Source organism: Humulus lupulus, chromosome 3 (assembly GCF_963169125.1).
Source record: "Humulus lupulus chromosome 3, drHumLupu1.1, whole genome shotgun sequence".
Taxonomy (NCBI): Eukaryota; Viridiplantae; Streptophyta; class Magnoliopsida; order Rosales; family Cannabaceae; genus Humulus; species Humulus lupulus.
In genome coordinates, this window is record NC_084795.1 from 95,295,060 (window position 1) to 95,300,637 (window position 5,578).

Sequence of the window (5,578 nt, forward strand, 5' to 3'; positions counted from 1 at the left end):
GTATAGATACTTTGTTTAAATTTATTAATTTTTGCTATTGAAGTGTCCCAAATAGCCATAACTTTACAAGTCTTAAAAGGTGTATATAAATATAGTTCAATAGTTTATTATTTACTATAAATTGTGGATATATATATATGTAATGATAATAATAATTAAAAAAAAACCTTTGTTGTATGTAAACTCTTGAGAAAGTAGTAACCACACTTAACTCTTCGATGTACTTCATCATCTAGACCGAATATTAGATCAAAAACTCATAAACTAGAATTTATTCCAAAGATCCCTTGTCTGCCCTTTTAAAAAGCATTAAATACGGTCCTTAAAGAAAAAACGCAGAAGAATAGAGCCAAGTTCAGATATTCATTGTTCAATTGAGGTAGTGAGTTGAGTCATTTTCATTGTTATAAACTTTTAAGGATATGATATTAACAAAAATAATAATATTCTACAAAATGGTTCAATGTTTCAAATATATATATATATATATATATATATATATACCAACAAGATAATTCCACAACTTTAAAAACAAAAACAAAAAAGCTACCAGTAAAAGTAGTACTATAGCCATTCGGTTGCTTTAGTTATTGACTAGAATGTTTTTCTTACTTTAAAAATAAATAAAATCTTGTGTGGGGAAACTTTTATTTCTAAGGATAAAGGGAATAAAGGAAACCTAAGGAGAAAAAAAAAACTGCTGCAAAAAAGCAAAACCGATAAGTTCTGATCAGACCTAGTTTGTAGTTCCCTATTTTCTCTGTGATTTCTTTATAATATCTAGCGTAGTTTTATTTTTATGCCATGAATAATATATCAAATCCAATTTTGTTTATTGATTATCACTTCCAAAATATTCCAAATTTTATTCATGAATCAGAATTTTTGTCCTGAATTAGTGTTATATATTTAGTATTCTACTACCCTAAACTTTATCTTTTTGCCACAAACTAGTTTGAATCCACTTCAAGTAGTCCGATTCTATTATCAACAAATTTTCATATTAAATTAATATAATAAAAAAAGATATATACATCTATATATATATACTTTTTGTCACTTAAGCATATATATCTACAAATATGAATTACCATATTTAATTCGTTATCGGTGTGATAAAATTTTATAGTAACCTAAATATGACACAATTACTAAGTGTATCAAAAAGATGTACTCGATCATGACATAAAAAATAAAATATTTATAATTGTTTAGGAAATAAGAAATTTTTTGAATGATTTTTATGTTCTTAAAAAAAATTAAATGTAATACGCTCATAAGTTTTTAAAAGTATGATTTTATTTATTTCAAATATATATTTTTCTGAATTTGATACCAACATATAGCAAGAAACGTAAATAAATAAATAAATAAATAAAATTATATAATTATGTAAAAAAATGTAAGAAAAAATATATACAAAATAAAAATATTATTTTGTCAAAAATAAAAAAATAAAGATATTATTTTGTAAAACAATGCTGATATAATAAATTAATATATTTGTATATATTTAATTATGAATCATTTCACAATATTATTTAATATAATATAAATATAAAGAAACAATAATTAAGGGAAAACACACATCTAATTATAACATTTTAAAATTAAATATTGAAAAAATATTAATTGACATTTTTATATGTATAATTTATTATTAAAAGATGATCAAGACACCCATTTTTCTTTTATTTTCTTATAATGCTCACTAAATGAGACCATATTAAAAGGTGAAAACTAAAAATGGTGGGGTTAAAATCAGTTAATTAGAGAATTGAAGGTGGGAGGAATTGGTTGTCATTGTATGGGAGATCGACACGTGTGTATAGTGGTTTTGTACGGTCAATTATGCATCTGAGTTTAGTTGTTTACTGGCTAATAGGAACTCGACACGTTTAGGTTGCTTTTATAGCGAGGCATCATTCTCATTCTGATGTCAAACTGTCAAATACGAGATAAAGAGAGATAGAAAAAAAAGACAAACAAACAAAGAAAAAGAGGATAGTGATCGAGGCTTTTGGCTTTTAGTTTCTATTTATTTAATTGACAGCAACTACTCCATACTCCATACTCCATACCTGCATGCTTGCCTGCCTGCCTCCTTTATTTTTATTTTTTTCCAGCTATATATCTGTCTATCTTAATAATAATTAGTTTTATCAACTTTGATTACTTTTTCGTAGTCCATAATTAATTATATAACTTTATTAAAGATAGATTTTGTTCCCCCACAAAATAAAGATTCAAAATATATTAACGTGGTAAAAAAAATAATTAATGTATGTATGTATGTACTTTCTGATGATATCATGAATACGATACTTTTTGTCTGTATTGTAATCAAGGTAATACAGTATTTGTATTCTTTGAAGAATAAGAATAAAAGAAGAGTGACACTGTTATAGTACGACCGTCAATAATAAATATTAACAATCAAGCTCTATATATTTATAGGAAATTTTTGCTTTTAATGATATGTATTTCTCTTTTTGATACCTAGATGAATTATAGTCTATTTTTTTTCTTCATATGACGGTATACATTATAGTTATAGTAGACGTCGTACTAGTTTTTAGGTAATTTAAAGTAATTTACGATGTTAAAAATATGGTTCAAATAATCAGTTGTACACGTGTGTGTTTTTTTTATACACGTGCAATTGACTGTGTTTAAACTTTATTTTCAGCATCGTATATTATTTAGAATTACCCAAAAACTAGTGTGATGTCTAATAAAAGTTAAAATGTATACCGTCATATAAAAAAATTTAAGTTATAATTTGTCCACGTGCAAAAAACTGAGATGCTCTTACCGGTAAGGACAAAAGTGACGCCCCCACTCACTACAAGAAAAAATGTTTTTAATAACACCAAAAATGTATTATCAAAACATACCATAACACTTTTTGATGTGTTATGACCGACTATGTTATCGTAGGTTAGGGTACTTTACATAACACTTTATCATTGTTATACAGATGTGTTATTATACTGTCAACGATAACACACTTTCTGTGTTATTTTAATAAATAGATAAGTGTTTAATTATATTATTTATAGTCGATTATATAACACATTCCAATACTTATAAATTTGTGTTATACTACACTTTAGTATAACACATTTTTTGTGTTATACTACACTTTAGTATAACACAAAAATGTGTTATATAATGAAGTTTTTATAACAAAATTCTTTACTTATAAAAAGTGTTATTGTAATAGATATTATAACACATTTTTCGTATTATTTTAATATTTAGATAAGTTTAAATTCTCATTATATATTCATTTATATAACACTAATTTATTCTATTATATTTTTATTTTTATTTATATAATTAAAATTAACTTTCTAATATATACTAGCATCATCAAATGAACTTGATTCTCAAATAACAAAAAGTAAAAACATTCAACATTGTATTAACAATCCACAAATTAGTTTAAAACATTCAACACTGTCATCAACAACAAAATGTTCTTTAAGTATTCAAGTAGTCTTAAATATTCAACATATTGAAAAGTTACTACTTTAAGCACAAAATATTCTACAGCTGCCCAACACAAAGCCTTCAAAATTAAGTATCATTTTCTATTTCGCTTGTCACATCTGCAAAATAAACAAAGAAATATTTTATTGTTATTATCTAGCATCACAAATTACCTCAAGAAAAATACATATTTATATGTATGCTTACCTTCCTCCAAGGCTACTGTTTAATGCTTTTAACAGCCATGGCTTTGGCTTCTGAGATTCTTTAACCCAACATTCTTGGAACCTGCAAAAGGTATAAAAATAATGATGTAACCTTTATCAGTTAAATTCTATTGACAAGAAACTATAAGGTACGAATGACTGCATACTTAGCATTCAGTGTTTCTGTTCTATCCCAAGTATCTAACTTCCACACTTCCTTCTCTGTTATTGGTCTTTGATATGCACGCTGCATGAGGGGATTCATCCAACCAAAGAATGTTCCTGGTAAAAGAAAACATAGCCGAAATATGAATTAATAGATACAACATGAAAGAGGAATATGATCAGCAGATGCAAACAACTGTAGGACAGATGAAGATAGAATAAGCTTTGCCTCACTGTATATTTTACTCCATAGAGAAGCAGAGATTAGTTCAAAATATGTCATTTTATTGAAATGACATTTAATCACTCTCTTATTATTATTTAACATCAAACCTACATCTCAATGGTTTAAAACAAATTTGAAAGTACATATTTGAAAAATGGTTTATTACTTGATCTGAAATGATCGACTATTACTGAGAATGAAAAATGCTGAAGGATGAATAATGTGGAAGGTTGACAAATATATTGAAGATACAGGCTTAAACATAAGATATAATTTATATTATGTTTTAACCAATAAGCTTTTGGCTCATAATTTACTTCAAAAAACGTTAATCTAGGCCACTTATATGGAAAACATGAACCAAGACATAACTGCTCCTAATGATCAACGCAAACCTTCAATTATATTGAAACATACTATATAGGGCATTAATCAGTATTATTCATCGACAATTAAAATGACAAAAATAACAGATTAATTCTTATGAATCCTTTGAGCAACCTATAGTGATCTAATCTCATCTAGTTGGAGAGCATTGATAATAAACAAATGTTGATAATTAAAGAGTATCTGAAACTAAAGAATAAAAAACTTAAAAGTAAATAATAACACTAATCAATATCCTTATAAGAATGTGAAATAGAATCTCACCTATAATGGTAGAACCTTTAAGGTTGGCCACACTTTAAAATTGCAACACCGTTTCTTTTAGTAATTTAATCAAGTCCTGAAACCACATCAATTTATCATAAAAGAATGATAAATAAACTAAGAACTTTTGATATTGAAAAACAAAAATAAAATTTTACAGCTGTACAAGACTTACTGATCATTTCATGAGAATCTGTTTTAATACTTATCTATATATATACACATGTAAGACATGAATTATACTAAGGAAAAAATAAAGATAAAGGTAATAACCACTCAATGATGATAAGGTAACCACTACTCCACATCTGCCTATTCACCATAGAACCAAAACATTATGCAAGGAACAAGAAGTGCATAAACAACTTACAGAACTGAGGTAAAGCAATTACACTCACATGCATACAAACAACCATAAGAAAATAATTGGTAGACTGCTCCGTCATAACTGTGGCTCACAGAATCCCAACTGTCATGGACTGCACTAAGGTGCTTGCCATTAGTGATGGTCAGTACAAAACTTTTCTACTCAATTCAACAATTTTTATACATATATTCAATGTTTATAAACTAAGGCAACAAACATTGGCACTTATTTTGAGGGTTGATTGGTAGTTACAAGTGTTTTGGGTAGTTTATTTTAGCCAAGTGAATTTTTTTTAATAAGATTTTGGTGGAGCAGCTAGTGGGTGTTTAGTTTTCGTTTTTATAGATTAACAAGTGATTATTGTAATAATTTTTATTTTAAAAAAAATGTTGAATATTGTAAAACTTGGTCATAGACCAAACATGTGGTGTATTTCTTTATTTTAATTCTGTATTTTGGTTTGGCTCT

The 5,578-nt window shown here is 26.5% G+C and overlaps 1 long non-coding RNA gene across 1 annotated transcript; it reads right to left on the minus strand.

Moving 5' to 3' along the window:
* Window positions 1-3,377: 3,377 nt before the first annotated feature.
* On the minus strand, window positions 3,378-3,998 carry LOC133821262 (uncharacterized). The gene is made up of 3 exons (XR_009887421.1): window positions 3,869-3,998; window positions 3,703-3,783; window positions 3,378-3,614 (listed from the first exon to the last, which is right to left on the minus strand). It is a non-coding gene; the product is annotated as an uncharacterized LOC133821262 (long non-coding RNA).
* Window positions 3,999-5,578: the final 1,580 nt, after the last annotated feature.